Source organism: Aythya ferina (genome assembly GCF_964211825.1).
Source record: "Aythya ferina genome assembly, chromosome: 1".
NCBI lineage: Eukaryota > Metazoa > Chordata > Aves > Anseriformes > Anatidae > Aythya > Aythya ferina.
In genome coordinates, this window is record NC_140296.1 from 113,476,440 (window position 1) to 113,487,183 (window position 10,744).

General features: G+C 37.0%; 1 protein-coding gene across 1 annotated transcript in view; it reads right to left on the minus strand.

Moving 5' to 3' along the window:
- The window catches only part of EPHA3 (EPH receptor A3), a 237,752-nt gene extending 228,139 nt beyond the window's left edge, over positions 1 to 9,613 (minus strand). The window contains exon 1 of the mRNA XM_084511168.1: positions 9,548 to 9,613. The gene's annotated coding sequence lies outside the window, so the exon portion shown is untranslated. The remainder of the gene's footprint in view (positions 1 to 9,547) is intronic.
- Between the last annotated feature and the right edge of the window lie 1,131 nt (positions 9,614 to 10,744).

Below are 10,744 nucleotides of genomic sequence, written 5' to 3' on the forward strand. Positions count from 1 at the left end.
AATGCCTCTTGAACACTGACAAGAACAGGGCTTCAACCACCTCCATAAGAAGCCTGTTCCAGTGTTTGACCACCCTCCCAGTAAAGAATTTTTTTCCTAATGTCCAGTGCAGCTTTGTGCCCTTCCCATGTGTCCTGTCATCCATGACCTCCACTTCCATCCCTCTGGACACTGCAGAGTGCAGCAGGGTCACTTCTCAGCCTCCTTCTCTCCAGCCTGGACAACTCAAGTGTCCTCAGCCTCAGAACCACATGCAGTGTTCAAGGTGAGGATTCACCAATGCTAAATATAGTGGGAGAATCACCTCTTTTGACTAGCTCTCTGTGCTGTATTTAACACATCACAAAATGCCTCAGATCCCACATTTGAATTTGATCCATTTACATTTTGTGTGGATTAGCTATTTTTCCCCAAAAAAAACTCTCACCTTCTCCCTCCTAATCAAAGCTAGGGTTTTCTCTTCTTTACCCTCTTGGAACAGACACTGTTAGTGTTATTCATAACCAACGCAGCATCTGGGGGTGGAATAAAATTTGTTAAAGGCCATAAATACCATAATCTTAGGATGCTCAACTTTACATCTAGCACAAAGATGTGAAGTAATTTCACACCTTTGCTTAGAATTGCACTATATATATATATATGTATACATATGATTGCATGGTGTACTCTTAATTAGTACTTCCCAACTAAATGCCTCCCTCAAGAAGAAAACCACAATACTTAAGGAGACAACCTTTTTCAAAAGATTTGTTTCAATTTCTAATTACTGCATGGAGACAAAAAGTTACTACTGTGCTTTAAACTGCTTAGTTCAGATCTCTGGGGAGAGATTGATTAATTTGGAAACTGAAAACAACATCATATATGATGAACAAGAGCTATGTAAGTTTTAAACAAATCCTTGTCAGAGTACACATGTCTTTCAGAAGTTCTTTGAGGGAAGGAAATGTACATGCCAAGCTTTTGCCCAAATTACTGAGTGTCCAATCAAAACACAGTAGGAACAATACCATACAAATCTAGGAAACCCCATAATCTTAGACCACAAACCAGACTTGCCCTGCATCATAGTCAGCATGGTTTAGGTGCACAACAATTTGACAGCAGTCTTACCAGTAACACTGAATGCTTTCAACTTCTGCCCCAGGTTATGAATCACCCTTACCCTGGTTTCATTTGCAACTTATCAGCTGACCCAGGATGTGCTGGGAAGCTCTTAAGTCTTCCAGTGTTTTCTTCTTGATGATAATGAGTTAATCACTTTGCCAGAACTGATGAGGTAGCTTTTCATTAATCCTCTATGGCCACTTGGGCAATGAAGAATTGCAGTTTCTGCAGAAGACTGAGCTAACGTTATCTAAATATTCTTCTTCATCATATTATTGTTAAAATTATACAACACATGCAATAAGTAATTATACATAAGTAGTATTCTCCCAGCACAAGTGGAAATGACAGACCTATAGCAGGACAGTCTGTCAACCTTGGGTCAAGCAATTCTCATCCATTAAGTAGGATATTTTGCAGATATAATTTCTTCCCCAGTTCTGTAGCCAACAGCAGCTCAGTTGTGAAGGATGCAGCTCCTCAACCTATATCCAAAGCCCACCAAATAGGGCTGTAAATGCAAACATGTCATATTCTCTACTGCAAATGCGCTGTTTGTCTCAGGAAAATGTAGTGTGAAAATTTGTTTTCCTGTATGTGAAAAAATTGGTATTTCCCACTACAACATCAGATTTGGTTGATCTGAATTAAATTTTCAACCTTTAAAACACCTTTATTCAGGGTTGTTTCTGTGTATATGTAGTCCAAAACTCAGTAGGACTCTTAGCTTAAAAATTTGCCTAATCAGCTTTTTCTTTTTTTTTTTTTTCCCCCCACCAACATATGGAAGATTGCTACTGTTATGATACCAGAAATGGAGAGAGTACCAATTTCCTAGTTATTTGTATTACCAAACTACAGAAAAGTTGCAAGGAAAAAGTATATCAAAGTTGAAATTTTGTTTCTGAGGGCTTTAAAGAGAAAAATAGAGCACCAAGTATTCACTCAATCCAGTCAGATGCCTTCTGCATCAACTTTGGAACTGGGAAGTAATAGCAGCATGAATAAAGAGATGTGAAAAATAATTGGACAACATGGTCAGGGGAAAGAAATGTATTACAACTTGCTGCAAGATTTTCCTAAATGAATGCAATGTTCTAGCTCAACAGGCAGCTGTAGAAAACATACAGCAAAGGAATCAGAATTTAGAAAGATTCCTGAAAAACCTGGGGGCAATTACTAGAAGATAGTACACATTTGGATTTCTAAGCTGAACTGACACTAACATCATGCCAAGATAAAGGAAAAAACAAAACAAAACAAAACAGAACAACCAACCACCACCACCAAAATGCAATAGTGGAATCAAAGAGTCTTTCTTGAGAAAAGATGACACTCATCAGAAATGACATAAAACAAGAAACTGACATAAAATTAAAGAATTATTATGCTCTGCAGAAGGTTTGTGAAAAAAATTCCAAGGGACTTTCCAGATCTGTGGAGGGGAAAGTTTTTCTGAAACACAAGATATGGACATAATATACTCTACCGTTTTTATGGACATGCTTTCTCCAGTGTGACTCCAGTTTAAATAATACTTTGCTTTAAGAAGGCAGTTTGGTGACTTATTACTGTTGCCCAGAGAAAGAACTGCGGCATATACAGAAGTGAGAGCTGCTGAGATAAATCACAGCTAGTGCCAAGACTGTAACCTCCATCGCCACTTAAGAATGGAGAACCACGCAGACTCCTTCAGAGGAATGTGATAGCCTGAGATCTGTGACCCAGAGGAGACAACATTCACTGAAAGACAGAAGATAGGGTCAGACCATCTATAGAACGGGTCCAGATTGCTGTTGCTCTTGTGGTTTTTGTTTCTTCTTTTAATTAAATTTGCAAATTATAATATTACCCATTTCTATGTTTGCTGTTTTGTAAATTTCATGGGCATTTATATATTAAAGGGCACCTGCCTTTTAGCTTTCCTTAGGAAAGCTGTGAAAGATTCTAGTGAGTTTTGGAACAGTCAAATAATTAAGGCAGCATCTTCTATTATTTTATATAGAATCAAACATTCTGTCTCAAATTAAATAAATTAAATAATTGAGGTTTTGAAAAGATGTTTTTTAGTTTTATTTTTTTAATGAAGCAATCTGAACTGGATTTGTCAGATAAGCAAACATATTTATATTCCTTTCACATGTTTAATTTTAGACCTTTTGCAAAGGAGACAGATAAACTGCTAAAGCCTCTAAGAAACCTAAGCTCATGACCTCCAAGCTTTTACAAGAAGAAACAAAAGGTTGCTTACTAAAATGTTAGGAAGGGGACTCCGTTTTTAAAGGATGTTATTTGCACTGGAGTTATAATGGAGCTATGCCACACCTACTTAGAGACCAGGGCCAAACACTGCTCTCAGTTACAGCAGTTTAAATCCTTGGAGGCCTTTATTACTAGGAAAATGGAGTAAGATTTCAGTAAAATCAATTTTTAAAAGCACTAGGAGTTTGCTGTTGACCTCAGTTACAGCAATCTCTGCAGCTTTGCAAAAACATGCTCTCTCTCTCTTAAATCTGGCTGACGCCATTGATGAATTGTGCTGTAAAATTTATTGCTTCGTTGCTTCAGTCCCTTAATACACAGAAGCTGCTTCTTATGTTTCTGGACGATGAAGTAACCCGTGAAAAGAAAGAATATTTCAGGCAAGTGAGCAGTCTTACAGAACTAACTGCAGAAATATTTGAACAAAAATACAGGTATATTGCTAGTGTCTGGCCCCTTCTCATCTCCTTCGGCACTAGATTAACCCAGAGCAGCACTGGAGATTTCAGAGAATGACACAGTATTAAAGGTAGCACTGGACCCATTTGTATCCAGCTCTATGTCTTTACAAGCTACTAAGCAAGCAAAAAAATATATATATATATATATATAAATAAATAATAATAAAAAACCTCAAACCACAAAATAAACTTGTTCATTCTCATGCAACTGGAGATGAAATGACTACATTACCTTGGTAAGCAATATTGTCATATATATATATGATACACAGTCATTGGCTGCATTATTTCTCTTGCTTTATATGTAGTATTTTAACTGGAGTTTCAATTGTGATATTTTTTTGTATTTGTTTTATTTTTATTTAGTTTTGTATTATTGCATAATGGGATCCTTGCCCACAAATATAGCACACCATAGTATTCTCAGAGTCTTTCAGGCTTTCTAACTAAAACAGAGTGAAATAAATCTGTGTTTCATGGCTTTCCAATGAAGTAATATTATTTCCACAATATCAATATATTCACATTTTCTCTCTCTCTCTCTCTCCTTTTTTTTCTTTTTTTTTTTTTTCTCCCATAACTTTTGCCTCCATAAAGGATTATCCTTGATGGCACCTCACAACATGAGGGTCAGTGGTAATACTCAAATATCTTATCCAATACACAGATATCAATACTGCATATCTGAACTTCCCAAGTCTTTTTATTTTTATCATGTCTCTGTTTGCCATCAAATCATCGTGTGCACTCTGACCTGCATGCTTGACACGTTTTAATAGACAGAAGGAGGAAAACAGTTCTTTCTGGTACCATCTGGGGTTCTTTTTCAGTTACTTTCCTCCTAGCTGCCTAAATCTTGATTCTTCCTTTTTTTCACAGCATCTCCCTGAGCTTCCTCACTCACCTTTAGGTTTCTTCACCTTTCAAGCCCCTACCTTTGTCACGCATTCCAGACAATGCTGCTGTAAAGCTCAAGAGAGGGATTTTTTTTTAAATTTTTTTTTTTTTTTTTGCTATTCTCATTCTGCTTCGAGTGCACTGCAATTACAACAGGATATGAACTATCCTCCACTGTTATAGATGTGTTCAATTTTCTCTCTGTTAGTAGAAGTCTTTTCCCATCACTTTGGCCTGACAAACGTGACATTCACACATTGATTGTATATGTCTGCTTTACGCAGCATAGCTAATGACTTTCCCTTATCCTGACTTGAATTTTCAATGAGTTTTTTGCACTACTGAGCATTCCATTCCATCAATAATTGCAGAACAATTATCTCATTTGTGATTTTTTCCCCAACTGCTGAACAAATCCATGGATCTTATGGTATACGACATCATAAATGCAAGGTTTTAAACTAATACATTGTTCTGGAGACTTGTCTTGCTGTGCCTATCAGCCTGCATACACACCAATGTCTTCCACAGGGTTGCAAATTCTCAAAAGGGAATACAGTTTGCTTTCTGCATTGTCAAGTACTGAGTTTTCTCTGAAAGCAGTTACGTGGTTCTGTGACACTAAATGTTACAAAAATTGAGTCTTAATCTTAAAAGCCAAGATGGAAAATAGATTTCTATCATAAAACCTCAACACTGTCTCACCTGATTCTCCTATCACTTGCCTTACTACAAAATGCTTTATAAATCACGCTGTTTTCTAGAAGCAAAGGCCAATAATATCACAGAAGATTTTCCTTTTATCTCAGGGGGATCTCAAACATCATCTCTTTTGTCAGCTGCTATTTTGGGCAATGAATCATGGGTGCCATTTACTGTATCATACACCTCTTCATTTTGGACTTTTGATCTCAAGTGTAAATATCAGGTCTCACTTGAACTCACTTGCCCATTTCTGCCATTTCTTTTTTTTTTTTTTTTTTGGTAGACTTTGAAATGAAAAAGAAAATGGTAGTGCTACCAGTCTGATTTCAGATATCAAAGAAAGATGGCACAGAAAGTTCTTTATCCCAATCTGTAGGCTCTGCTCCCTTTCACACACAGAAAGACTAGCCTAAATTCTTCTGCCTAAAGAATGGCACAAGACCCTGAATGTTAAGAGATGTAAAGCTATCTTTGACCTGTGCTTCTTATTTTTGCACCAGATCATCCTAAACCTGAACAGATGATCTGATCTACAAAATTAATATTCTCAAATAAAAAAGCAAATCTAACTAAAGAATACTTAAGTGTATGTAAATAAATAATATGTATATATATATATATATATATTTTTTTTTTTTTTTTTTCCTGAAGAAGCTTATGATGTCAAATACAGGGCATATGACATCAGATTTGATAAGAGGAATATGACCTTAGTGTTTCAAACTCAGGAGACATTTCGTTGTTTTTGATGGACATTTTCTGTATTTCAGTAGCCTTTTGTTTTTGCTTAATTCATCATCCATTGCATTAGATTTTATGTATATTGAAATAAAAGTAGATTAATAATGAGACTATTTAAATACCTCTTCCTCCCCCACCCCCCCGTACTCCTAAAAGTTGCAACAATTTACTGAATATACAGAAACTTAGTTCATTTTCCTCTTTTTACACATAAGAGGAGAGGAAAACTGAGTTATTCATGCTTTTTTTTCTTCATATTTATTCAAAATTGACCTCAGTGAAAGACTGAGGCAACTGTAATTCACTGCACATTTTACTACTCTGTGATCAACCAAAAAATTAGAATGGTGAAAATGTGACAGAAGGTTTTCTTTGTGTAACACAAAATAGGAGAATAAACAGGTATAACTGAAGAAAATTAGGGTTGTTGTCTCTCAACATGTATTTTGAGAATTATAGACTTTGTAGTTTAAGGTAGACATTTCAATATTGAGGCATAACTTTCTCTCCAAAAGACTTTAATGAGTCAAAAAGATAAACAAGACTTCATCAGAAGTAAGGAAGTGGTTACAAATCCACTACAAAAGTTAAAAGGTGCGTTGGAACCAAGAACAATTAAAATATGTCTCTTATGAAGTGTGGCTGCATTTTACATTTATCTCCAGTGGAGGTTGCAGACTGATATAAATGTCTATGTGTTGTTTCTCTGTCTCATTCAGTTTTATTGTTGATCAATCACTGAATACTCTTCATGCATAAATATATTCCTGGCAGTGCCTTAGCTATAGATTTTTCCATTATTATTTTTCAATTCCTTCTTGTGCTACCTTCATATAGTCCTAGTCCTTTTCACTGTGCTCCCTGGAATTAAATTGGTGGTGTCAGATTTCCGTTTTTCACAGAAAAGAATAACGTCCTTTCATAATGTTTTTATCATTTCACCACACCACCCCATCAACACATCCCTACAGGTACAAACATGAATATAAACAGCATATACAATTACTCTATCCCCTTTTGCATTATAGCAGTGCCTACAGATATGAGCCAAGAACAACATCCTTCGGAGCTGTGATCTCTGAGAATATAGTCCTCAGCCACAAAGTTCTTGCTATCAACCTAATAAGATAAACAAGGTGCAAAGAATATATGAAAGAGAAACAAAGCACAAACACTAGTTCATTGCTAGGTTGCAGATGCTAGGTTCTTGAAAATCCATTCCTCTGTCTCCTTTGGTCTAATGCATTACTAGGTCTTTCACCCTTACTAAGCACGACTCTGTTAAAACACTCACTAATCACAGAAGGTCAGGTTAGGAACATTACTGGGGGAAAACAACAACAAAAGCTATCATAGGGGAAAGATACCACTTTGGTAATGTCTCTCAAAACAAAGAAATAAAGACCGAAATTTTGATAGCTGTCTATGGCAGGGTTCTGCAAGGATCCCCAGTTAAGCATGGGAGGATCTGGGGAGACTCACTGGGTAGCAAATATCATCTTCCAGGTGATGACTATCAAACAAATAAAGTTTTGAAATTTTGGTTGGCAATATTTTTTTTTTATACATACAGCAATGCTTTTTTATAGCTAAACTATTATTATTCTAACAAAGGCCATGAAGGGAAATAATAGGTTGATGTAGAGTGTTTGTTTTTTTTTTTTTTTGTTTGTTTGTTTGTTTGTTTTTCCATACTGCTTTCTAAGACCTGATACCTTGCACTAGCAAGTAACACTTGTAGCTACTGGCAGAATTGCAAATAGTTGCAGAAAGAGTTTTGCAGGAAATGGGGAGCTATCTGTTCCTGTACTATTATTCAATTCACTCATTTTCTTTTAAATATCCTCGAATATTTTCAGAAAGTCCTGAGCTTTCAAAGATCACATTTTGAGGGCCTGGCTCTCTGCATAGTCACTCCAGTTTTGCAAGGGCTCTGAGAGAGGTTGCTGGAAAAAACAAGAGCCAGGTAGGCTGCTGGGCTGAGCATCTCTGAAACGCCTGTTAATTCCTTCAACAGCCACTGGGAGGCCAAGAAGAGAGCACAGACAGTAGGACACTTGCGACGGGTGCTGGCGCAAGCTTGCACACCACTTAACCAACTTCAACAGGTCGAAATGAGCAACCCTGAAAGTGTACCATGCACGTGCTAAGCTCTCTTGCCCCCACAACACCTAGCTGCCTTAGGAAAAGCAACGCAAAGCTGAAGCTGCTGTCCCATAAGCAATTAACCACCATAAATAAAGATTTACTCTGCAATATGCCATGCATGGGATTTCTAGGTTGCTGTAAGTCCTGTGGCACAGCTGTTATGGACTTGGCAAGCATGACTTAGACCAATTTTGTAATACAGTAGAATTATTCTGAAAAAGAACTGTTGTTAAAAAATAAAAAATAAAAAAAGGAAGAGAAATGGAATATCAAATTAAACCAGGTATAGGAATCTTTCTGGCAGTACTCTTGCACCTTCCCTGTTAATTTTCAGTGGATCACTTCAACTGTCATTCCTGCATGATAAGGTGTAGAAATAGCCAGTGTAGTAATGCTGTAGCAAACTAGTGTCCTACTGAAAACACCTGATCTAGAAAAAAAAAAAAAAAGTACTCTTAATGGTGTAATGTGGTGAAATGCAGTTAGCCAGGGAGATTTCACAGCTGTAGCAAAAAGGGCTAGAATTTCAGCCAGTCATTACCACTCAAAGCCATCAAAAAGCAGCCAGCTAACTCCAAGGAGCCAGCTCTGGTCTGCTGACATGCATTTCCCAAAGAACTGAACACCTGCGTCTCCATCTCATTTGCACTAGTGAGTACCAGTCAATCCAGTGAAAGCAATACCCCAAGAAACCCATACTGGGAGGCAACACAACCATTCATTCAATGCCCTGTACCTCCACAGTCCTATCAAGCAGCCTGCCTGTGGCAATACTATAAAGTGCAGCTGAGCCTGACCCTATGCTCCCTGTAGGCCACTGAGAAGTCAGGACATGGCTAAAGGGTAACCTCCAGCCCCAAGCATGTGAGATGCTCCACAGGAACCAACTGCTGGGATTCAGGCTGGATGGACATCTGATCTGTGTCTGAGTCCATATTCTCCCTGAGGTTGTCAAATCAGCTCTTAACGTCAAATCCTCTATCTACATTTCTGCTGTTTTATCACCAAAATATGTACTTGTTAGGGAAGGGCACCTGAAAGTGAGCCTCTCTGACAGGACACCTTGAGGACCTCTAGAATAGCCAAATCTGTTTCACACTACTGCTTCTGCACAGCTTCAAACATTCTTTTGATGGGTGACTTGAGAAGACAAGGACAACCATCTATGGAGAGAATCTCAGACTACACAGATTTGCTGAATCAGTGCCATAATAAGTCAATACCTGAAATGTTTTCCTTGAGAAGATGAAAATGAGATGAAAATCCTGAGGTTTCTGGCAGGTGGAACAATTTTCCCCACAGGGAACAGGTACAGTGAGCTTGAATATGTATTGCTGAAATACAACAAAGGTATTCAATTAATTTTCATAAGTCAGTATCAATTTCTAAACTTCTATTGAGATACCATAAATAACACTTTGCAAGCCTGTTAATTTAATAGCTCTGATATTCATTCTATTTCATCATGTGTTTCCTAGGCTTTTATTCATTTTGATTTGTTTTTTTCCTCCTCAAATATTATTTTAAATAGCTTTCACTAAATTGCTGCATAATAAGTGAACCATTTTGTTCTTATTCAAGGAAGCTCAGCAAAAGCATAACAAATAATAAAGCTGATAAAAGGATAGATGAAATGCATACCAAAATCCAGGGGGTTATTCTGATATCAGCACCACTTAACTTCAAGCTAAATCTCATCAGACAGCTTCATACCAAGCTGTTGGCCAATGGATTAGGGCCAGCATCAAAGACTAGTATGTACTGAAATTGTGTTTTTACCCTCATCAATCCTTCCTGACTGTAAGCGTGTAATATGTAATTTTGTTATGTGTTATTTAGCCATCCAGCTCTGAAAGGTAAGAAGGCCATTTTATGGCTTTCAACTTTGCTGGCTGAGCTAGAATTAAAATTAATTGTTAACAAAAAAAAAAAACAAAAAAAACAAAAAAAAAACAGAATACATAATGATCAAGGCAGAGTCCAAAATAAATTATGATGTTTATGTTCACGCACCTATATTTGGGAGAGTGAATGTGACTGAACAAGGCAATTACCTTTAATTTGGAAGGGCTAGGGTTATGTCCATCACAGCTAGTTAACAATATTGATTAACAAGATAAGAAGTAGAATAAGCCATTCATCTCTTGAATGGGGTTTTTATAGATTTCGTAGAGAATTCCTATGGCATATTTCAAAAGGCAAATAAAAGGACTGATGGTGCAGTAACTCCAACCAAGCAAGATTTCAAAAAAGCTATTCTGAAGAACATTCCTCCTCAATCAATCTGCTTTTGTTAATATGGAATAATTGTTAAGCTAAGTAAACATACAAGAACATTCCATAAGTGTGTCTGACATACGCAGGGAAAACACTCTTTGATCCTTGAAGTAAAGGGATTCCAGGCACAAACTTTGCAGGGC